The 26,157-nt window shown below is 37.4% G+C and overlaps 1 protein-coding gene and 1 pseudogene across 1 annotated transcript in view; one reads left to right on the top strand and one right to left on the bottom strand.

Annotated features, from left to right (window-relative positions):
* Nucleotides 1–26,157, top strand: part of LOC102498438 (1,4-alpha-glucan-branching enzyme) — a 162,657-nt gene that overhangs the window by 27,281 nt on the left and 109,219 nt on the right. The window lies entirely within an intron of this gene.
* Nucleotides 3,839–4,956, bottom strand: LOC106736456 (nucleophosmin-like; annotated as a pseudogene).

Here is a 26,157-nt window from a genome sequence, read left to right as displayed (position 1 = left end):
CGAGCAATAAATTACTAATGTTTATAAATTACGCCATCTAAATTTAGCAGCCTAAATGGAATTAAGACACTATGTGACATAGATAAGTTTTTGAAATTCCCTTACTCTTAATTTTATAACCTATAATGTAGTGATAATGATACGTTCCACTGAAATTATGTGAAGATTAAATGAGATAATCCACATAAAGATTGGCGAAAAGTAAGCACTATGTAAATATTATTAATGGTGATGAGGAGATATGGACAATGTGGTAATTCAAGGAATTACATTTCTATTTCTATAATTTTCTGATGCTTCAAGATGATGAGGACAGCAAGGAAAACACACATAATCACACCTAATTGCTAAACATAAGTTTTTTTTCCCTCTAGATTTCTCTCCCTAAGTGATTATATTTATAACCATACTTAAAGTCAGTGCTTTCTAAATTACGGTAAAGGATTAGACTTTTTTATTTTTAATTTTTTCTTTTTGATTTTCAGATCTATTAGAGACCAATACTTTGATAAAATTAAATTATTAAACTGGAAAGAAGAAGGAGATGTGGGGAATAGTGACAACTTGTTTAACAGATACAAGAGTACATGTAAATAAGTGGAATAGGATTGTTTTAGTTCATTCTGTTGCTAATAATGGAAAGTACCTGATTTGGGGTAATTTATAAAAATAGAGGTTTATTCAACTCATGGTTGGAAGGTTCAAGGTCCAAGAGCCACAATATGGTGGAGGACAAGAATGCATGTTACTATTTCAATGTATATCTATTCTAGTTTTATTCTCTTTCCTTATAAATCTACCAGGAGTTCATCATGGGGGCCTTTTGCTGGGAATCTTAATCCTAATCTCCCCCCAGAGGCCTCATCTTCCAATCCCATAGTTGCATTAAGCTTTTCCTCTCTTAATCCCATCATAACCAAATCTCAACATGTAAGTTTTTAGAGACACATTTAAACTATAGCAGGGTTATAGAGTACTACAGCATGGTGGAATAAAGCTGGTGACAATTCAATATTTATTTCAAAGTTGGGGCTGGCAGGCAGCGTGACGGTTAAAGGCGTTGGACTACCACATGGCTGACCATGGTTTGAGTCCCGGACCTGGCAGCTTGCTTTCTCTCTCACTCTCTCTCTTTCACTCTGTCTCTCTCTGGTCAAATTAGAATAAATAGAGATATAAATAAAGTTAAATAAAATAATCCTTAAAAAAATACAAATGGTATCTTTAAAAAATATTTATTTCAAAGTAGAAGAGTGTATTTTGAATGTAACACAGAGTAATTATACATTTTGGAGATGGTGAATATATTTACTGCTATGACTTGATCATTACACATTCCATACTGTTTTGAAAGACCACCCTGTACCCCATAAATATATACAACTATTATATGTAAATTAGAGATTAAGAAAGAAATGAAAACAAGACAAAACTAAATAACTTCCCATCTCTTCCTTTCTCTAGTCCTGAGGATCACCAATATGATTTCTGTCTCTGTGAATTTGCCTGTTCTAGGTATTTCATATTAGATGAGTTATATAATGTCTGACCTTTGGGGAATGGCTTGACTCTATGTAATGTCTTTAAAGTTCATCTATGTTGTAGTAACTATAAGTAACCTTTTAATAGTTGAATAATATTCAAATTTATTGGGCTGGCTCTAAGGCATAGTGGTTAAGAAAGTTGGATCCCATGTGGCTACCCACATAGTTTGAATCTTGGTTCTGTTGGCTTGATAAACATGCAAGTACATTTGTGCCCCAAATCCTAACAGGATGGGAAAATGGAAGAGAAGAGATAGTGGCATGACGACAGCCCTCAGGGGTTGCTTTTCATTCACCTTCTCTGTCTTTCTATCTTTTTCTGGTGACTGTACACTCCCTCTGACATATTGATATCTGGCAATTTGATTATTCATTCATTCACAAATGGAAACTTGGATTGCTTCCGCCTTTTGGCTGTTGCAAAGAGTACTGCTATGAACATTTGCCTAAGAGAATCTGTTTGAGATCCTGTTTTTAGTTCTCTGGGACATATACCTATGAGTAGAATTGCTGGGTAATATGGCAATTCTGTGTGAAATGTTTGAGGAACTGCCAAAATCTTTTTCACAACAGCTGCATCATTTTACACTCCCACTAGCAATGTATGAGGGTTCTTATTTTTTCACATCTCCACCAACACACATCACAAATCATAAATAGCATCTATAGTCATGTGTCTTTAATGATGAGAATATGTTCTGAGAAATGCGTCACTAGATGATTTCATCGTTTTGTGGATCAAAATGTACTAATGCAAGCCTATAGGATATAATTTACCCTCTAGATTTGTATAGCTTATATTCTCCTTATAAAATCACTGTCCTATATGTGGTCCATTGTTGACTGAAATGACATGTTATGGTCCATGACTGCATATTGGAAATATACCTTTACTTAGATAGCTGCCCCTCTTCTCCATGGCTTATTTGAAACTAAAGATTGTACTATGGTTTGAATTTATCTTACAAAAATTCATGTGTTAAAATTAATAATCTTGAGGGACAAGCAGTTGGTGTAATGGCTACGTTGCTGGACTCCCATGTAGTCGACTGTGGTTTGCGTGCCGGACCCGGTGGCTTAAAACTCATGCCGGGCGCATGTGCATGTGTGCCCAAGATCCCGAGAGGAGAATGGAGGAGAAGGGATTGTGGCGTGGCCATCCCCCTTGGGGGGTGATTTCTTGCTTTCTATCTCTCTGTCTCTCTCTGTCTGTCTGGCGAGCGCACACGCCCTATAGCAAAATCCTCTCTCTCAAAAAAAAAAAAATAATGATCTTGAGAGGGTGTAAAAATCCAGTTATGATATTAAGGTCACCAGAGTGGACCTTCATGATTGACTCCTGTTAGCTTTACATGAAAAGTTTACAGAGACCCCAGATTGCTTTGTCTCACCATGTGATGCTTTACAGATTCACACCTGTCTTCTTAGTAAATGGCTCTGTATCTACTCCATAGAAACCTGTCATTATTATCTTTTTTCTTCTCTCTATCTTCATATTTTTATCTCTTTTTCTCCTCTTCATCTCCACAACTACCCCAACATTTATATCCTATTGTCTCTTGTCATCATCGTATCTTCATAGCTAAAACATGTCTGATTCAACCTAGTACTCATTTTTCTACTTCTTCTCCGCCACCCGTTTCCTTCCATTCTCCATAGAGCTACAAAATGATTTTTTTTTTTTTTGGAGAGATTTTCACTGTAGGGCGCATGCGCTCGCCAGACAGACAGAGAGAGACATAGAGACAGAAAGCGAGAAATCACCCCCCAGAGGGGATGGTCACGCCGCAATCCCTTCTCCTCCATTCTCCTCTCAGGATCTTGGGCACGCACGCACACGCGCCCGGCGTGAGTTTTAAGCCACCGGGTCCGGGACACGAACCACGGTGGACTACGTGGGAGTCCAGCGACATAGCCATTACGCTAACTGCTGGTTCCCCAAAATGATTTTTGTAGAGAAGAGTTTATAACTATTTTTTCACTTTATTAAAATACTGAGTTTATTTCACATGTATATTTTTGTCTCCCCACCATTTCCATGTCTGACCACCACTACTACTGTGTCCTACCATAACATTCCATACATACTTAAAACCAAGCAAAGGGTGGAGTTCCATCTTTAAAAACTAAACAGGCATTTAGACAACACATTCTTGGCAATGGAACCTGGACAACATTTACCAAGCATGGTAGAGGAAGTTCTCACTCTGCATTAGAAAAAGGACAGCCAGATATCAACTGTTACAGAAATGAAATAAAACACAAAAATTTAACAAAATGTTTAAACTGTTTTCTTAAAGAGACTTCCTCCACTGCCAGAGATCTTGACTAGCCTCCTGGCCAGTCATCTAGAAGCAAGTCTTCATGTAATTGATAAACTTGGCTTCCACTTTGGGAAGAGAACCACCTTTTTCTATACTTGCTTGCATTTTTGTTTTAATGTCTTCCACAGAACTAGGTCCTTTTGGTGTTTTTGGTGTTTTTCCTCTTTGAATGACTCTTGACCTTTCGATCTTGGTGTTGACGGTTTTGAGTTTTTTCCGTTCTGGTTTGATTTTTTGAGCATTTTTGCCAGGAGTATCTCATACAGATTTCTTCACTGGAGCTTTTTCTTCTGTTTCCTCATATTCAAAGTCATCATCTTCATCATCATCATCATCATTTTCATCTGCAGCAAGTTTTACTTTTTTCTGTGGAACTTTGCTACCACCTCCAGGGGAAGGTTGCTTTCCAGATATATTTAAGAGTTTCACGTCCTTGGGACCAGCAGTTAGCATAATGGCTATGTCGCTGGACTCCCACGTAGTCGACCGCGGTTCGAGTCCTGGACCTGGCGGCTTAAACTCACGCCTGGCACATGTGCGTGTGTGCCCACGATCCTGAGAGGAGAATGGAGGAGAAGGGATTGTGGCGTGGCCATACCCCTGGTGGGTGATTTCTCACTTTCTGTCTCTCTCTTTCTGGCGAGCACACGTACCCTATAGCAAAAACCTCTCCAAAAAAAAAAAAATAGTTTCACATACTCTTTCTCTTTTTCTGACTCTGCATCTTCCTCCACAGCCACTAAGTGCTGTCCACGAATATGCACAGGGCCTGAACCACACTTCAAACTTAAGACCATAGGTGGTACTATTTCAAAGCCCCCATAGGAAACCATGGGCTGTACAGACATTTTCAGTGTTGTCAGTGTTACTTTAATTGTACTGCCTTTGTAATTCATTGCCTCTGCTTCAACAATGTGCAATTTATCCTTTGCACCAGCCCCTAAACTGACCTTTCTTAAAGATAACTGGTGTTCATTTTCATCATTATCCACTTTAAAGTGATAATCTTTGTCGTCCTTTAGTTCACAACTGAAAAGATAGTTCTAGGGCCTCAGGGGGCTCATGTCCATGTCCATCGAATCTTCCATGGGATAGTGGCATGCACTTGGGTGGGCGAGAAGGCAGACGGAGGTAAACGACTACGGCTCCTGAAAACAGCCACACAGGATGGAATCACTCCAGGGCGAGAAGAGTTTATAACTATTTAATGACTTCATGTTTTAATTATAATTTCCTTGGCTGAATGTTATGTAACAATTACATTTTCAAAAGACTAGGAGGTAATTGTAATACTTCAGATGGGTGACTATAGTACCTTACCTTGGGGTGGTGGTTGTGTAAATGGAAAAAAAAATTAAAAATGTAGATTTGAGAGATTGCCAGGTAGTAAGAGCAACAGTGTATAATCAGAGGTTAGAGACCAGTGACGAAGTTTTATAGGCAAAAAAGACACTGTTCTGTTCATGATTTAACTGTACACCTCTCAGTTTGTACAGGCCCATAATTGAGTCAGTCCTCCTCTTTCTCAGGGATGATTGGCATATCAGGTAGCAAGCTAATTTGTGCCATCAGCAACTTGAAAGTAATATATGGGACTGGATTCTAAGAAAAGCAGATTTAGGAGGATGAAACATACTGATATGCATATACTTAATTTAAATTGAGTCAAATTTATTTTTAGGTCTAGTCTTAACAAGAGTTTGGATTTTATGTATAAACTTGAGCAACTGCAGATGGCTCTAACAGTTCGCTTGGTTATTTGACTGAAAATTTGACTTCAGTAATGGCCAACATTCTTCTCTAAACATCTCTAGCTGAGGAGGATAATGGAAAGCATAGGAAGCTAAGAATGGTAGAGTAAGTTTATCACATGCATTCTACCTGACTCCTCTCTCTAGCCCTGTGAGGTATAGGAGGACATATACCCTTGCCGAGTAATTGAAAAATGCCTTGGTGATGAGAACAGAGCTCTGTGGTAGCTCCAGGCTGAGGAATGCCATTGGAATATGTTGCCATTGTGCAGATCCATTGGTTTCTGGAGGGGCAGAGGCCTCTGTTAGTGCTTAGGTCTTTTGGATAAGATAGCTGTAATTTTCGTAATAGGCTTCAAGTGCAGAATGGTAGTCAGTGTTTTGAAATTCAACCTTCTGTGGTGGTTAGTTGGTGTTAATGTCCTTAAGACTACAATAATTGGGCTCCTTACTTATTTTTCACTTGATCTCTATGTCTGGGGAAATTCTAGGTATGTTGAGCAGAAACTTGACTTGTATCCCTTGTGTCTTTTTATTAAAGTAGAAGCTGATTTCACTTGAGAAAGGAAATGAAATAGGTTAGATATATACTTTAGTTAAAGTCCTTTAATAAGGGCTTGCTATTTACTAGGAAAAAATCTAGACTTTTGAGAATTGGTAAAAATGCATCTGAATTAATCTTTGGGGGGAACTTAAATGCCACGATGGCATATGTCACCAAGAACTGAGGTTTATTGAATTCACTTGGTAACTTTTGGCTGAATATGTTTCACTAAAGGTCCAACGACTTGGCAGACTAACCCTGTGGTCACTTTACCGCTTATTGAACGCATCGTGTTATAGGCATGGGACCTGGTGGAATTTTTGCATTAACTCCCTATGGAGTGAGGACAGTTTAGCAAGACCCAGTGTGGGCCCTGAAACTGTCCTTCACTAACAAACAACAAAACCCTTAGCAGTGCTACATGCCTGGAAACATTAGAGAGTAAGGTCATCTGTAAAGATTTGAAAGATTCAGCAGGGGAGATTTCTATAACATCCCCTCTCGATTTGCCAATTTGATGGACAAATCTTGGGGAGAAGGCGTGGAGTAAAATAAACCTAATCAAACAGTGACTATAATTGCTTTGCTTTCCAAACTCTTGTATCAATAAATCCTCTGCACCTAGTATGTAGCAATTTATCTGGTACTTTTACCCCCCTTTATATTAAATAATAAGAATAACCAGAGATAGAATACCTCCTATTAACAAGGAGAACAGAATACCTTCACTCTTTTAGGGCAGAATGATGACATTTGTCTTGATCTCTGTCATAATATGGTTCCTAGGGCCCTTAATCATCAGACTATCTAGAAAACACCAACCTAGGCCAGTACACTAAAGGTACCATGTTTGTGAACCTGTGAGCCTGATGACTAGAAATAGCAAGAAGCCTAGATGACTTAATTGTACTTACACGTGCCAGATGGTGGATGATAAACTCTCTGCTTTAAAACCAGTAATCCTGGGGACTAGCAGGTTGTGTAATGGTTGTGTCACTGGACTCCCACATGGATGACCATGGTTCCAGTCCCAGACCGGTAGCTTGAAACTCAGGCTGGGCAAGTGTGCATGAGTGCCCCAAATTCCGAGAGGAGGATGAAGAAGGGACTGTGGTGTGACCGTGCTCCCTGGGAGGTAATTTCTCACTTTCTGTCTCTCTGGCAAGCACACATGCCCTATAGCAAAAATATTTCTTAAAAAAAAAAAAAGAACTAAACTAAAAACAAACCAGTAATCCTATAATCCAAGATAGTGTTTATATAGAGGTTCAACATTTCTGGGTGTATAGGGTCTCCCCACTATACATGACTGATATTTAATTTAAAAAAGTAAAACAGGGGCCAGCAGATGGCATAGTGATTTCATCACTGTACTCCCACATGGCCAACTGTGGTTTGAGTCCCAGACCTGTACCTGGTACCTTAAAATTCATGCTGGGTGCATATGCATTTGTGCTGAACATCCCAGGAGAATAGAGGAGAAGGGATTGTGGCATGGCCATCCCTCCCCAGGGGTGATTTCTCAGTTTCCCTCTCATTGTCTCTGTTTCTCTCTCCAGTGAGCATGTGTGCCCTAAAGCAAAAACATCTTTTAAAAAAACGCACAACCCCCCCCCCCAAATTTTATGAACAACTTACACAGTATTATACCTCTGAAATACGAATTTCTCTGTAGCATTTTTACTTGAGTTTTATCTTCAGATTGTGATTTCTATTAAAAATAAACTTTGTAACTAGAAAATAAATCTATAAAATTTAGTTTATTCATTTTACACACCTCCATATATAAAATAACCATGGCAATTAAATTATAATTCCATTATAGTTTAAATATTTGTAGGACCAGCAGGTAGTGTGGTGGTTAAGACACTGGATTCCCACATGGTTGACCATGGTTTGAGTCTGGATCCAGCAGTTTGAAAATCATGCTGGGCATGTATATGTACATGCCCCAAATCCTATTCTAGAAGTGAACAGAGCTTGTAATGCTCTTAAACAAGTATACTTTCGTTTATATTTATTAAAATAATAGATGACTACAGAAAACAAGTTTTGTTTTGTTTTGTTTTTTTCTTTCATGGATAAGAGAAATAAATTTGTCCAGTTCTTGCCTTTGTTCATGTGAGGGGTTAGGATTTATCCCAGCACCTCTTTGAGTATCTGTTGTGACAGGTACTAATGTAAACCTTTGGAATATGAGGGTGAACAGAACAGTCTGAAGTCCATATATTTGAGGGCTTACAAGCAGCAGAAGGCAAGCAATACACAATAAACTACACCTATTGGATGACAAATGTAAAGGCTAAAGAAAGCACACATGAGTCTTAGATAGGAACCTGGGGGTGGAGAAGCAGTTTTCAGTAGGCATGTTACAAGCTAGGAAGTATTAAAAAGCTGACATCTGTGGAAAGACCTGAAAGAGAATTTGTTGTGCTGACATCTCGTGAAAGAGTGTTCTAGACAAAAAATGGCCAATGCAAAAGTCCCTGCACAGGGTTTTGCCTGGAGTTTTCAGGAAACTTCCAAGTAGGACAGTTTGGGGCAGAATGATCTGGGAACAAAGCAGTAGGAAGGGACATAAGAAAGAAAGATTAGGGAGTAAGTCTTAGATTGCACAGGTACTTGTAGATACTGTAAAGACTTTGGTTGTTTTTTACTGTTAGTGACATGGGAAACCGAAGGCAGGTTTTGAGGAGAGAAATGGCATGATTTTATGGTTTAAAATGCTCACTCTCTGCGACTATTAAGAAAGAATTGCAAGAACTATTGCGCAAGTTCTATGCGAATAATTATGGGTGTGAATATAATCCTACTCTGTACTGACTCTTAGAGGTTAATCAACATACCTTTCATTACTGATTTTTGAGTATCTCTCTTTCCAAGTTTATGTTTCACTAGTCCATAAGTCAGTGTAGACCTGAACTTCTAGTTGGTTCTTATTCTAAAGTGGAAACCCACACATAAAACCGAACTCTGCTCATTGGAAAGGCTATCAGTGAGTGGAACTGCAGTTCGCTTCTAACTTGTGCAGGCATGCTGTGTAGATGCAGTCAATAGGCTCATGCTTTCTCCGTGTTGTTTTTCTGGCCATTTGAACGTCCCCATGATGTCGAAGTTGTAGATTAAGGAAGAGGCAGCAGTATTGTAGGATCAAGTGCCTCGGGAACCCGAGTCAGCTTGTTTGTCTAGTTTAGTTTATTTGTCCTTTTGGACCTGTTTGTGTTTGGTTTTGTATATGACATTTACATTTCCTAGTGGGAATTATTGTTCTGCATGCCTGTTTTCAAGGCTTGGTGAATCATGTAACAGTTAGTCAAAATGGGCAGTTCAAATAGTCACTTGAGGTTTAATGGACTGGTAATTAATCTGTACTAGGACCCAGCAGTAAGCTATGAACTGCTGTTCAAAGGTCAGCAGTTTTTCTATAGAGAAGAGCATGAGTACCCTTGTTGCTATCTATATATGCCATCTTCTTGTTGCAGGAGTGGGATAGAAAAGACTAGATGGTGAAGTTGGAAGGGCAAAAGAAAGATATCTGACATATTTTGAAGAATTTTTTAAAATTAATTTACTGGAGGGTGTGCATGCTCACTAGAGGGGGCAGGGAGAGAGACAAAGAGAAAGCATCCAACATGTGGAATGGTCATACCAAAATCCCTTCTCCATTTCTCCTTTTGGGGTTTTATGTGTGCATGTATGTGTGCCTGGTGTATTTTTCTTTTCTTTTTTGAAGTATAGGAAAGGGTGGAATTTGATTTTATTTACAGGATGCTGCAAAGTATGAAATTCCATATAGAAATAAGAAATCCATTCAGAGGACAAGGGTCATATAATATGTACAGTTTGGAACTGTTCAAGTATAATTTTGTTGTAAAAAGTACTACAATAACAGCCACTTTTAAAAAGAGTTCTTAGTAGAGAAACAGTAAGACAGACTTATACCCAACAGCACACAACAAATGCCTCTGTGCCTCAGCTGTGCAATCTAAAAGTTAAAGGCCCCAGGAATCCCATCCTGCACTTGGAAGGTGTAACTGACGGCACTAGTTTCTGGCACAACATTCTGATCTTCCTCTTCCTCGACAGAGAAATACTTTTCAATCACATTTAATGAAGCCTTATACACAGACTTCTGGTTTTGTAGAGCTTCAGTTTTATCCAGGCCTCCACATTCTTTAATCATTATACTAAGTTTCTCAGTTTCTCCTAGCTTCTCAGAAGCCTAAAAGATATTTGAAGTGATATCCAAGATAACCAGAATAATTTTGATATCTTGCTGTTAAGAGGGTCATCAATGGTTTTATTATGCCACAGTAGACGAGGTATACAATCTGCTCAACCATTCCGCCAGTTTGGAGTTGGTCACAGCCCATATAGCCTCCTTCTGTGTCTTAAAGTCAGCCGTGGAGAGAATGCCAACAAGGAATGGAAATAACCCATGATTTATAGTCTGCTGTAGCTGGTCCTGCTGGCCAGCTGTGGTGTTGGACATTGTCCATGTAGTTTCCTTCTGAATATTTGTTCTGGGGATAGTTAGCAGGATGGGGAAGACAGCGAGTGCTTCAGCACTTCATAACCTGTGTCTGTTCGTCTTTTCCAGCAGCAATATTACCTATGGCTCTTAGTGCAGGAGTCACAATGGGCAATTTGGTAGTTCCTAGAAGCTTCACAAGTTGGAGCACAACTCCTGTTTTCACAACTATTTTGGTCTATTCATTTGGACCATCAGTAAGGCAGGAAATAGCCTAGCAGGTATCTGCTAATACTTCTGGATTGTTGTGATGCAGGAGATGAACTAAAGTAGGAAGAACCTGTTCAACAGCATCTAGCGGGGGTGCAGGATTCTTGTTGCAGCAGAGGTTTGAAAATGTCCAGGTAATAGCCATATGCTAATGATGAAGTCTCAGGAGCTGCAAGAAGAGCCAACAGCAGGTGAATTGCTCCATACTTGATAACCAGGCCCCGGAAAACTGAACCATTCTCTGGGGTGCTTCCTAGAGCCCACACAGCTTGCTCACTGATGTGCACGTAGGGAGATGCCAAGAGAGAAATGAATGCTGGGATAGCGCCTCCATCCAGCAGAGCCCTAGTCCATTCTGATGTCCCAGAAGCAATATTAGTGAGTGCCCAAGCAGATTCAAACTGCATGTGACTCAATCATTTTTGTCCCCAAATGACACAAATTTTGGAATCAACCTAGCCTGGATAATGTTGTCGATGCAGGGGTGGTGGTGGGGTGGGGACTGTTTTTCCTAGAAAGCAGCTTCCTAGCAGCTTGAATAGCTTGAATCTGCTTTTCCAAATAGTTGCCATTCATGCCTTTGACAGTGTCATCGATGGACCAAATTACAGTGCCCTGGTTGTTGCGGTTTTCCTGCAGTGGAGAAGTAGGAAATGAGCTTATATTTCTCCTTTTCAGCATCTGGTCACCCTTAGCTCTCCTCAGCTCCAAGTTAACTTCTATTCTGTGCCACCTCATTTCCGTACCGTCTTTTCTCTTGTTCTTGAATCCATTAAGATAGGCAGCTGGTGAATTAGCATTCTCAGTGGTGGACGTGGTTATGAGACAGAAGGAGAAAGTTGCACAGACATCTCAGGCTCCCACAAGACGCAGTGTGGGGCTCACAGGCTGGGGACTGGCTACCCTCTGTATTGGGTATATTTTGCAAGCCACCGGGTCCAAGAATTGAACTGCACAGTCAGCCATGTGGGATCCAGTTGCTTTAACCACCACACCACTGTCTGACCCCAGTTCAAATTTTTTTTTTTTTTAAATTTTAAGGTTTTTTTTTTTTTTTTTTTTTCCCCATAGGGTGTGTACACTTGCAGGAGAGACGGAGGCAGAATGAAAGTGAGAAGTCACTCCCTGTGAGGGGATGGCCACAATGCAATCCTTTCTTCTCCTGGAATTTTGGGCTCACATATACTCTCGGCATGAGTTTCAAGCTGCCAGGTCTGGGACTTGACCTACGGCTGGCCATATGGGAATCCAGGGCCTTAACTCCCATGCCACTTGCTAGCCCCTGAGGAGTATTTTGATAAATGATTAATTAGCTTTTATTTTATTGTACATATTTTTTTAAGAGAGATTTTTGTCATGGGTGCTTGTGCTAACCAGAGGGACAGAGAGAGAAAGCGAGAAATCATCCTCTCCTGGTGTTTGGCCATGTCCCAGTCCCTCCTCCTCCATTCTCCTATCAGTGTTTTGGGCATGCATATACACTTGTCTGGCATGAGTTTTAAACCACCACATCCAGGACTTGAACTGCGATCGACTACACTGAGTCCAGCGACATAACCATCACACCGTCTGCTGGTCCTATTGCACATATTTCTGTATATGAGGGTTGGGTGGAGGCGCAGCAGGTGGCGTGGTAATTAAGTGGTTGGATTCCCACATGGCTGACTGCGGTTCAAGACCTGAACCTGTGGCTTGAAAATCATGCTGGGTGCATGTGTATGTGTGTGTGTGTGTGTGTGTGTGTTGGCGCCCAAAATCCTGAGAGGAGAATGTAAGGGACTGCGGCGTGGCCGTTCCCCCAGGGGGTGATTTCTTATTTTCTCTCTCTCTGTCAAATGCACATACCCTATGGCAAAATCCTTAAAAAAAAAAAAAAAGAGAAAAAGAAAGGACATTGCTAATGATTTGATTTGAAATTAGAATTCAGACTTCATTTCATAGTTTGTTTTTTCTCATTGTGACTCTTTATCAGAAACATTTCTTTCTCCTTTCCTTCTTTTCCAAACTCATTTATTTCTTTTCTTTTCTTTCTTTGTTTAACCTTCCTTTCTTATGATCAAGTATTAATTAGAATGTATATCTGTTGTTTATTCCACTGCAATATATGGCTAAGGTAAAGATCTCAGCTCCAAACTAGACGGGTTATTTACTGCTAACAACATTTACTGTGTCAAGTTTCTTTTCTCCTAACGCCTGCCTGCCTCTATTCTCAGAGGAAAAATGGATGATGTGATTTCACATTATTTCCACTATCTGTCTCTGTTAGGACTGATCTATAGCCAGTGTAATTAGGAAGCATATGACTATAATTGGAGTAGGTCTGTTTCTCTTGAATTATTATAGTTCCTCTTCATGCCCACCTAAAGAGAGAGGTCCTACTTTGTAAATTAATAAAGTTTGATAAATATTTAAAACAATTAAAATGATTTTAATGCATTTAATTATCTTTAGGATGACAGATTTTTTTTTTCTATAATATGTAAAGGAGACAGATTCATGCTCTTTGTCCCTTTCTCCCCTCAGTAGTATTATATCTTTTGGTTTATTTGCAATGTGTTATGGTGTTTATGATTTAACAGGTAATTTATATAGAAATAAAATAGATACTATGAAGAAACAAATTTTTAATAGGTAACTGTGGTAATTGAAAGAGTTAATTGATAATTCTATATAATTAGATAACACGATTCTAAATAATCATTATGTGGGCATCTATAAAAATAATCATTTGCCTTGATGAGTCTGGCTTGGTGTCAGTTTTAGTAAAACAAACAAACAAACCCCATCCTCAAAAAAAAAGGCAGTTACATTTAAGAATCTGTTACTTAGGAGGCCATCAGGACAGGCTGGAATTATGAGGAACCAAATGTCACTTCAATTTATTCAGCATGAATTTATCTTCCAAAAGAAGCTTAAAAATATACTGCCTACTTTTTTCCTATTTTTGCTAGGAATCTCATTTTATATTGACATTTATATTCTCTTTTGTACTTAAGCTTGAAATTTGTTGAAGTTTCTCATTATAGTTTGGAGAATTGCATTGGAGACATTTGGCATTATATTGTGCAATGATGGTTAGATGACAGCTGATTAAAAATTACTTATCTGTAAACATTTAAATATAGGAATTTAACAAGTTTTTACTGGTAACACTTGTTAAAATGTGGTTTACTGGGAACCAGCAGTTAGCGTAATGGCTATGTCGCTGGACTCCCACGTAGTTGACCGCGGTTTGCGTCCCGGACTCGGTGGCTTAAAACTCATGCCGGGCGCGTGTGCGTGCGTGCCCAAGATCCCGAGAGGAGAATGGAGGAGAAGGGATTGCAGCGTGACCATCCCCTCTGGGGGGTGATTTCTCGCTTTCTGTCTCTATGTCTCTCTCTGTCTGTCTGGCGAGCGCACGCGCCCTATAGCAAAAACCTCTCCAAAAAAAAAAAAAAATGTGGTTTACTGATCTGGGAATGCCTTGGTCAGATTTTCATGTACTGTCTTAAAGATTCTGTCACCCCCATATAATTAATGATTTTTCCCCCTCTTCCTCCTGGTAGATTAGTAATCTGTGATTGTTTTGGTGGTGAAATCTGGGGATCTCTTTTGGAAAGATGTTGCACAAACTGCATCAAAGGAAGAGAATGTGTGGCATTTGCACACCTACAATTTGAAGGGCATTTTGCCCAGGAGTTATCATGTTTGCATGTATTCATTTTTATTAAAGAATACTAAGTATCTTGACCATTGAAGTACCTCAGTTTGGTAATTTGGTTGACTACCTGTCACCTTGGCCATAATTTCTGCCTTGCAGGAGAACAGAAGGAACCAGGATGTGCCACCTCCCATCCCCAATTGCCTCTGCTCTTTGTGCCCTGAAATGAACAGCTCACTATTCTTAAAAAGGAACCTAAGGTCTAGTCTGGAAAAGGGTTATTTCTCATATATAGTCTAATATAACTCAGGAGAGAGTCTTAAGATCACTGTCAGTACTAAAATATCCTGAAAGTGGACATATTGTTAGTAATTTTAATCCTGAAAGTAGAAATGTCATCTTATGAAAAGTAAATACATTTAAATTTTAACAAAGTTGAAACATTAAGTAAAACTGAATTTTTGATGTGGTTCATCTTATTCCATTGAAAACATGAAATAGTAGTGACAGCAGGTGGTGTGGTGGTTATTGTGCTGGATTCCTACATGGCTGACCACGGTTGGAGTACCAGACTTAGTGACCTGAAAGTAAAGCTTGTGTGTGTGTGTGCTTGCCCAAAATTCCAAGAGGAGAGTGGACAATAAGGAGTTGTGGTATGACCATCTTCACTAGGGGGTGATTTCCACTTTCCCTCTTTCTGGCTCTCTCTGGTGTGCTCATGTGCGCTCTCTCTCTCTCTCTCTCTCTCTCTCTCTATATATATATATATATATATGTATAAATAAAAGGAACCAGCAGGTGGCATTATTGTTACATCATTGGACTCCCACATAGTCGACTGTGGTTTGAGTCCCAGACCTGGCAGCTTAAAACTCACACTGGGCCCATAGGCATGCATGTCTAAGATCCCAAGAGGACAGTGGAGGAGAAGGAGTTGCAGGATTGCAGCATGGCCATTCCCCTGGGAGGTGATATCTTGCTTTGCGCCTCTCCAACAACTGCAGGTGCCCTATACACCACCCCTCACCCCTGAAAAAAAAAAAGCACCTCTTAATTATCAGTTCATGTAACCTTAAGTGATGTAGTAAGTCAAGGATATTATCATGTATATCATTTTCAACATAGAACCTTGCATTCTTGTGTCTGTTAGATGCATTATTCCCACACTGCAGGCATGCTTTGAAAAATTATACCGTATGCCATAAAGATGCAAAAATATATGTAAATAGGAAATTATAAAATAAAATAAAATTTGAAAACAATTTTAAAAAAGCAGTGCATCTACCAGTAGGTATTTAACACTGTCTTGTGTACACAGTAATATGTGAAACATTTTTGTGGGCCTTATCTCTAGAAATTGGGTCTAATAACAGCTGTTTTGGCAAGCATCTTAGAAATCTTGATTTTGATAAGCACTTTACTTGAGTAGGATGTGGAAGGACAACACTTATAGAAACATGCTTTTTGGGAATAATATGTAAATGAAAATGCAATAGTTGGCTTTAGAGTTTATGTGACTTAAAAGTCTAAAGTTAGTATTTGGCTTTAGAGTGATATGAAGACCTTTTTACTTTTTTTTCAGATTTTACATTTACATATTTTATTTTAAAAAGAATATTTTTTTGCTTCAGATGAGTGAAAGATTTTTTTCTTTCAATGGAAGAGATCACATATATATGTAAATAGATTAAATCATTAAATCATTCCTAACCCTAAGGTGTTATAACTCCAAAAGGTTTTGGAAATTTGTAGAAAAGTTGGGGAAGCTGGATATAGAAATTTTGAATGATATAGTTTGTAATTAATTGGGGGGTTGCTTTTTTTTTTTTTTTTCCTGGAAGGGGGAAAAAGTCCCTCTAGAAAGTCTGGTTCTAGTTCTTGAAATTTTTCTGTCTTGAAAATCTGTGGTACTAGTTCTTGTCTAGAAAGATCCCAGAGGAGAAGAGAATTTGGTTAAAATTCATAATTTCCTTACATATCATGATACCACAGAACAGTAGGAAGTAATTAGTGAACAGTATCTTAATGTACTTATTATCATACTTGGAATCATTTTCGTCTTTTAAATTTAGATGTTAATAAGAAAAATACTGGTAAATACTATTTTTAAGGTGTATTTGAAAATAACTCTAGATCTACTTAAACTGAATTATATAAAATATTTTAAAGATATATGTACATATTTCTACCAGATGAATTCTTTGTTGCATTTGGGCTTCTCTTAGTTATAACCATGTTTACTGAACCCATTCAGGAACTGAGAATGGAGTCTTGTGGAGAAAAATGTCAAACATACTTTTCTCAGCAGTTTTGAGCTGCCCAGTTCTTGATGGGGTACAATTATTGTTTAGGTGTTGATTCCAGTAGCAAGTTAAAGGGAATTTGAAACCTAGTGTTTTTCAGGGATTAGAAATAAAAACAAAGAAGCAAAACAAGCACACCCTAGCAAAGCTCAAACTCTAATTTTGGAGCTAATTTGTCAGAACGAATGACTAATGCTTTTCATAGTTCTGCACACTGGCTGCAAGCAGGAGGCAGAGCAGATAGAGTAGCTACAGATACATAATTACATGGCTGCCTCTGTCTTCTCTGGGAGTTTTTAAATAGAAATAATGTTACTCTTGAGGGTGCAGGGCTGGACTTTTGTGCTCTGGTGGTAACCAGTCTTAGAAGAGAATGCATGTCATGCTTCAGTGACACTGCTTTCAGTATTTATTGTTTGTAAATGTGGTTTTGAGAATGTTGCTGGAAGTAAGAAAGGAGGGAAATAGGTATTGAAGGAAACAATAATAAGATAGATCTATCACTGGGACTGTGCAACAGGCAGTGAAATCATTTAGGATGCGTTGCACTATTTTTCTTAAGAAAAAAAAATGGAATGGTTTATTCTGTTGTCCTGTAGTTTTTATTTAAATACAGTTCCTTTGATATTGTAGTCTTCTTTTTAAAGAAATAAATTACTTTTATGTAATACTATGAGTGTGTGTCAGTTTCTGGTGTGGGGGTGGGATGACATGTTGAGAATAAGTAGGGAATTATCAGGGAGCTTGTACTACGTTATATCTCGAGAAAATGATGCCATAAGCAAATAACGCTAAGGAGCCCAACCAAATAAATTTTGAACATGGGCACCAAGCTTTACATTTTTCTTTAGTTTGAGAAATACTTTGTTTAGGAGTTCCCACTGTTAAGTACTTGATTTGGTATTGGAAATTAAAGTAGAAGATCATATGTAGGCACATAAGAGAATATACACACCCATATGTTATATACACATACATATATTTACACACACATTACGTGCATATATATACATACACACTCCATATGTTCATGTGCATGCCATGTATACCTTAGTGTTCAAGCACTTTTTTAAGGAATTAATAAATGGATTAAAAGGGATAGAGGAAATAAATATAGGCAGAATCAGTCAGCTTTTAACCTTAAAGAGTCTCATACATTCCATTTCAACTCAGTGTCAGTGGCTCATACTGTTGATTTAGGGCTGTTACCAACTTCTATTACAGTGATTTAAACAGTAGAATTGCTAATGAGATGTAAGTTTTCATTATCTGGTTGTCCTTTCCATCCCTCTCTCATCTGCTTTTCTTTCTTTTCCTTCCTTCTAAAGTTTATTTACTTCTTCCATGAGAGAGAGTGTAAAGTGGGAGTGGAAACAACCCCCACAGGATCTTCACACTGCATTCACCCACAGTCTCAGCCCTCACAGTTCCCGGGCATATGCATGCTGCCCACTGTGCTCAAGGGGGTCTTGGGACATGAACCCACACCTTTTCCACGTTGGTCCAGTTTCATTACCGCTGTGCTACCGCCTGACCTCCCCATCTGCTTTTCAGTAAATATTCTTTCAAATCTTGTTTAAGCATTTAATTAAACATTCTGTACTGTACAACTTATTTTTTAATAAATTAAATATATAGATTCATTCTTTTATAATTTACTTAATATTTTGTTTATAATAAGAAAAAGTAGAAAAGAAGATAAAAAATAAAGAGCAGTTATTCGTAATCCCATTATCAATTGTTCATGGTTACATCCTAATGTAACATTCCAACCTTTTGAGATTTATGTTTTCTGTATATTCATACATATCTGTAATTAAATCAACCACAAAAACCCTTTATAAAACTCTATTCCTTTTTCATTTAGTGGTATATTATGATCATCTTTTTATGTCACTGAATATAGATCCAGCACCTAATATTTCATGTATGAATGTTGCCCATTCAAGAAAATCATGTATGTTATATGCATGAACATTGCCCAATAATTATAAGCTATTATGCATTAATGTTATTCTTAACAGCTAGGTTTTCCCATATGAACTTTGAAAACTTAAAAGGGGATTTGAAATTAGGTTGAATTAACCAGTTATAAATCATTACTAAGAAAATAACTATTTTGGGGCCAGCCAGTGGCATAGTGGTTAAGGAGGCTGGACCATTTGACTTATTGTGTGGTTCAAGTCCTGAACCCAGAGGCTAGAAAAATAAACCAGGTGCATGTGTGTGCTTGCCCCAAGTCACAGGAGGAGAATAGAGAAGGGATTTCTGTTTGGGTATTCTCTATGAGCGTGCTTTCTCATTCCCCTCTCTATCTCTCTCTGGTACATGCATGTGTCCTATCAGAATTTAAAAAAGAAAATGACTATTTTAAAGGTATTCTAACGTAAAGAGACCTTTTTAATATTCTAATTCTATGAATAATTTGCTGAGTGACCTTGGTCCAAGTATCTTTATTTATTTATTTATTTAGAGATATTTTTGCTATAGGACACGTGCACACACTGGAGAGACAGAAACAGACAGAAAGTGAGAAATCACCCCCTGGGGGATGGCCATGCTGCAGCCCCTTCTCCATTTTCTTCTTGGAATCTTGGGCATGCACACACATGTGCCTGGTGCTAGTTTGAAGCTGCCAGGTCTGGGACTCGAACCATGATTGGTTATGTGAAATTACAGTGATGTAACCAATTAGCTATCTGCTAGTCCCCTAGGATTCTTTTTTGTTAATTTGCCAGAGAGCATGTTGGCTTTCTGTAAAGAGACAGAAAGAGAAAGGGAGAGAGAAAGAGAAAGGGAGAGAGAAAGAACACTCTCCCCATAAAGAATGGCCATGCCCAAATCCCTTTTCCATTTCTCCCTTCTTTTGGAATTTTTTACATACATAAGGGCATTTTTCTCAAGTAGCCAGGTCCAGGACTTGAACTATATAATGAGCAACATGGGATCCTGCTGCCTTAACCACCATACTATGGGCTGGCCTCAGTACAGAATTTTTAATAAATACAAATGGAGAGGATTAAATGAGATATTGTATATAGAGTACTTAACACAATGTTAAGTTCATAGTAAATGCTCAGTAATAGATAGAAATTATCATAAAATCATTGTAGATTGCTAAGAAATGTTCTACTTTTGAAAACTGCTCATGGTGAAACACATTGAGAGACTGGTTGCTTGGTTCCTGTTCCTTATAGGTGCCAAACAAGATGTTGAGGTTCTAAAATTAAAACATGATTCTTGGCTTTATAGCACCCATAGTCTGATAGGGAAAATATATCAGCAGAGAAGTTCATAACACTGCATGAAAATACCATTTGAACAGTTTTACCAAAGTTCTTTGTGATCCCAGTTGTAGGAAAAGTTGACCCATAAGCAATGAGGAGCCTACATATAAGTTCACAATTTCATTTTTTTTTATTATGCATAGATCCCAGGGTTAATTATCAGTATGTGTATATGATCGGACCAGAGTACTTTGGGAACACAGAATTGGAATACTCTTGCTTATTAGTAATATGAGGCATAGGTAAATTTATTAATAGTTTCCTTTTCACTACTGTTGAATAGGCTTCTAAATTAAGCATCAGTATGGCATTAACACTTTTAGTTGTATTTGTATAAAATTTAACTTTGGATTTTCTTTTAAATCCACATACAGCATCACAATCTTGGTTAAAGTAGTTTAATATGGTGTGGAGACTCTGATATCATAAGTGAAATTTATCAGTGTTACTTTACATCCATATTTCATTATAGACATACAGAGGAAGGTTGCTCAGTAACATTTAAATACCTATCTCAACCCCAATCTAGGTAAATATTTTAAAGAATAAATATATAATTTGTGGGAGAAATAGTCAATTGAGTCATGCAAACAGTATAGAAGATCCCTTTACTTTCCAGTCTACTTGTTCTTTCAGACCTGTTCTGTTGGTCTGGGGAGGGTCATTGGCTGTGAAAAAAAAGTTAGTGCATGTATAATATATAAATATATGATTTGTAATATAGATATTATTAGATAGTTTTAGATATACATTCTGAATTTTTATGACTTAAAGGCGATCTTGCCGGTACTTTGGAAGTCCCCATGATAGTTCTTTGATCTTCATTGTTTTGTAGTTGACAGAATTTTGAAACCTTTGGCTCTCTTAGTAAAGGCAAAGAATTGTCAAATAGTTTGATAGACCTTTGATATTTCACCATTTAGTTTAAAAGATGTGGATTTTTTTTGTTGCTGGAGACACACACATGCACACACACACACACACACACACACACACACATCCTCCTTGTATTCTTTGATATATATTAATGTAGCTTGTCCTATGCCACTGTGAAGGTAAAAATTGGTTTATTTATCCTGTTTCTAATGCTAAAACATCTGCAAGACTATCTGGCTATGCTCAGTACAATTAATACGGAAGCATGGTTGGGTTTGTCAATTTGCTCAGTGCCAGTACATGTAAGCTTTGTGATCTGTGATGATTTTTTAAAAGAAAAAAATAATGTTTGTCAATTTTTATATTACAATTGATGTAATAACCATTTAGTTTGAAACTATATATCAGAGGTAAATATAGTTTCAAACTGTCTATCAAAGTAGTACTATATAGTATATTTCGAACTATCGATAATATTTACAGTAGCATTTGTTTTCACATCTTACTTCAACTTAGTTGGGGTTAGTTTGTACAGGTATAGCCGTTCCTAAGTAAAAAAATTCTGTGGTCAATTATGTTAGTTACCATAAATTATATGTCTTATTTTTTTAAAAAAATGAGTTTTCTAGTGATTTTCTTTTTGGCCATTTTTATCATTCATACCTATAGCGATTTATTTTTTCTTCAAAAGTTTACCTTATTAAAGTTATTTAGGAAACACTAAGTAACAATATAAATTTAGTAAAATCAGCTGGGTAAGTGTACATAAAATAATTTGGATGATATTATAACGAATGATGAAGACAAATGCTCTGAAAGCAAAATTCAAGATTTATATTTTAGCTTTATCCACTTAATAAAATTACTTAACTTCTTCAGTGTTCTCATCTGTTCAGTGTAATAAAAATAGTAGTTCCCCTTCAGGTTGGGTTATTGTGAGGACTTAAGTTAATATTTGCTAGTCCTTTAGAACAGTATCTGGATCATACTAAGTACTTTGTAAGGTGTCAGTCATTATGAATTACATTTTGTTGTATATATGAATTATTTTTTAATGGACTTTTTGTTTGCTTTATATGCTGTACCTTTTACATTTCATAGATGACTTATATGCTGAATTTATTTTTAAGATAAAATATATATGTAAAATTATGTTCTTGTGCATGGTAAAATAAACACTTTTTGGTTTATGTAGATATCCAAAATCACCTTTGTATTGGTGTGCATATTTTTCTTTCTTGGTTGGGATAATTTAGAACAAAACATTTAAGATTATGGCTGTATGTTCTTAGACCTAAATGGGACCTATCCCTTCAGTGTTTTTGTTTTATGGAAGAACCTAAAGTTTTGGGTGCTTATCTTCCCAAAGGTTACGTGGCTAGTATTTTAGAGTTGGGTTTCCAATGAGTATCTTTTGACATCTTAATTTCCTTCTGTTTTTTCTTCCATGGTGATTACAGAATTTTGACAATGTTTGAGTAATAGTGACATATCAAAAGACAGAAAACAGGGACCAGCAGATGGTGTAATGGTTACATCACTGTTGACTGCGGTTTGAATCCTAAACCTGGAAGCTCAGAACTCAGGCTGGGCGCATGTGCATACGTGCCTGAAATCCTGAGAGGAGAGTGGAGGAGAAGGGATTGCAGCATGGCCATCCCTACAGGGGGTGATTTCTTGTTTTCTGTCTCTGTTTCTATGGTGCTTTAGAACAGTATCTGGATCATACTAAGTACTTTGTAAGGTGTCAGTCATTATGAATTACATTTTGTTGTATATATGAATTATTTTTTAATGGACTTTTTGTTTGCTTTATATGCTGTACCTTTTACATTTCATAGATGACTTATATGCTGAATTTATTTTTAAGATAAAATATATATGTAAAATTATGTTCTTGTGCATGGTAAAATAAACACTTTTTGGTTTATGTAGATATCCAAAATCACCTTTGTATTGGTGTGCATATTTTTCTTTCTTGGTTGGGATAATTTAGAACAAAACATTTAAGATTATGGCTGTATGTTCTTAGACCTAAATGGGACCTATCCCTTCAGTGTTTTTGTTTTATGGAAGAACCTAAAGTTTTGGGTGCTTATCTTCCCAAAGGTTACGTGGCTAGTATTTTAGAGTTGGGTTTCCAATGAGTATCTTTTGACATCTTAATTTCCTTCTGTTTTTTCTTCCATGGTGATTACAGAATTTTGACAATGTTTGAGTAATAGTGACATATCAAAAGACAGAAAACAGGGACCAGCAGATGGTGTAATGGTTACATCACTGTTGACTGCGGTTTGAATCCTAAACCTGGAAGCTCAGAACTCAGGCTGGGCGCATGTGCATACGTGCCTGAAATCCTGAGAGGAGAGTGGAGGAGAAGGGATTGCAGCATGGCCATCCCTACAGGGGGTGATTTCTTGTTTTCTGTCTCTGTTTCTATGGTGAGTGCACATGCTCTATAGCAAAAATGTCTCTTAAAAAAGACAGAAAACATGTAAGCATCTTTTCTTTTAATCTGTTAATTGATATACGAAAGTCACAGTAATGATAAGATTCCAGTGGAGATGTAAAAGATTGGAATTGCTTCTCAGCAAGTTGGTTGACTATGTATTCTCGGGAGCACACACTCCTGTGCAGGTTGTGCTTCACTTAATGCAGGACCTAATGCTTTATCTCTCTAGCCCATATGCTTTATCTCTCTTTGCCATGCCATTTTTCCAAGGAGGGGAAACCCTAACACAGAAGAGCAGAGTGTTATTTGAGCCAAGAGCTGTTGAAATATTAAGTCAAAATTCTTCCTAGAAATCAGTAGACTCTGCCTGTGTTAGCTCATGTTTCATATTACACAAGAGAAAATAAACTGAAAGGTCAGTTGAACAGTTACAGCGTTGCCCTTTTCCAAGGTAATCAGCAGAGCATGTAGCAAAGACGTGAACAGGAGCGTGACTGGAAAGAGAGAGACTGATAAAGAGGCTGGCTGCCTAAAGTACTTGGGACAATACTTGACACTTGCAGGCCTGACCAGATGGGCCATCTCATAGGGCTTTACCTTCAGTAATTCTGATTTATTGCATTCAGATTGTTTTTTTTTCTAGTTAGGCAGTCAGGTTTTCACTTTGCCAGAAGACCCTGGAAATTTTTATATTGACCATTAATCATACCTTGGTAAACTGCAAGGGTAATATATTATTAATTTGCTTGTAACCAAGAGACAAGGCACAGTGATTAAAATTAATTTCTAGCTACAGTTTGTTAATTTTTTCTAATTAATTAGACTGTTAAGAAGTCAAAGTATGTTTACATTAATGGCTATATAGTCTTTTAAGTTGTGTCATTAAATGATATGGAATTTACAATTTTCTAAAATAGAATTCTAGAATAAGTATTTTATTAGTGAAATAAGTAGGGAGTTATATAAGGCTTTCTAAGTGAGAAGAATCTTAGCACTAATCTCTCTTAACCCCCTCAGATCTATGGCTCAGTACCAGAATTAGGAAAAAACATTTAATAAGTAACATCTACTGTTTACTTTCAGGACACTGTTTTAAATATTAGCAATTCTAACTTATAAAAGATAACAGTTTAGAACTGACCTCGTTTTTCTTCCCATCCCCCAAAAGATTTAATAATTATATATAACCATAATTTCTATATATATATATTTGTTAAGACTAAAAGTGGCCTATTTCCATTGCATTTAACTTTAGACCAAGTAAGAACAAAACTATTTAAATATTACTAGCTTTTATTCTGTAAAATTAGCAAATAAGGGACTAGCTATTTGTTTTTAAACATGATCTGAAGACATATTCCAGATTAGTCAGGATGCATTTGATTACTATTTATAAGTGAAACATGAATAAGATTTAAAAAGTTTAAAATTAGTAACACTTTAAATTTGCTTATAATTTAATTCATGCTTATTTTATTATTGTGTTATAATTACCATGGTAGAACTATTCCAGTTTTTTCCCAAGGTTGAAAGTTTTATTTTTTTAGGAATGTCTTCATTTCTTATTTTTGTAAAAAGCAAAAGATGAGTATATTATAAAATAACTTCTATTGTGTTGGCTAGTTGTATATACATGACCTTGTCACGAATGGTACTGTCATTCTGTTTTATAAATGAGGAAGCTAAAATTCTGGGCTTGCTAAATGAAAAACGTTAGATCAATTTGCTAATGTTTGCTAGCACAGAAAATTTACATTCAACTTCAAAGGCAATGACTGATCTGGCTCTGTAGTGCAGTGCTTACAAACTGTAAAAGAGTAAGCTAGATCCCAGACGACTGACCAGGGTTCAAATCCCAGCTCCATTGGCTTAAAGAACAAACACGCTGGGTATGCACATGATTTCCCCATGTCCTGATATGACAGAAGATTGGAGGAAAACAGATTACTGTGTTACCAGGACCCATTTGGGGGGGTGCTTTTTCTATTCTCTCTCATGTATACACCTTCACTGTCTGGCATAATAAAAATTAAAAATATATACATAAATAAAAGCAGTGATTTCTGAGGGGGATGTACTTTGGCTCTTGGAAACAGGTGGTTTCTCTACTGGGTCATCCCATCCCTAGTTTATGACTGACCTGTGTAGATCCATGTATTTGCTCTTGATGCAGACCAAAGTTGGTTAATTTAATTGTCAGGTGTGATTATACATTTTCTAGGTAGCTGATTGCTTTGTCATGCAGGAACCAGGAGGAAAAGTGAGAAATTTACATGAGGATTTGTAATTTCCTTTCTCTTTATTGGTCGAAGGGGTCAAAGTTTATTCCACAGGCCTTTACTCATCCACATATCTGGTTTGTAATGCTATGGACTGAATGCTTGCATCTTCTCCAAATTCATATGTCTAAACCTTAATCCGCAATGTGATGATATTTGGAGAGGAGGTCTTTGGCAGGTGATAAGGGGAATGAGGGTGGATCTCTCATGATAGGATTAGTGTCTTTATAAGACGATATGGAGTGGACCAGCAAATGGTGTAATAGTTACATTGCTATACTCCCACACGGTTGAATGCAGTTCAAGTCCTGGACCAGGCAGTTTCAAACTCATGCCAGGTGTGTGTGTGTGTCCATGTCCAAAATCCTGAGAGGAGACTAGAGGAGAAGGGATTACAGCATGACCATCCTTCC

Source organism: Tupaia chinensis, unplaced genomic scaffold (genome assembly GCF_000334495.1).
Source record: "Tupaia chinensis unplaced genomic scaffold, TupChi_1.0 Scaffold140508_1, whole genome shotgun sequence".
NCBI lineage: Eukaryota > Metazoa > Chordata > Mammalia > Scandentia > Tupaiidae > Tupaia > Tupaia belangeri.
This window is presented reverse-complemented; position numbering and strand designations above follow the sequence as displayed.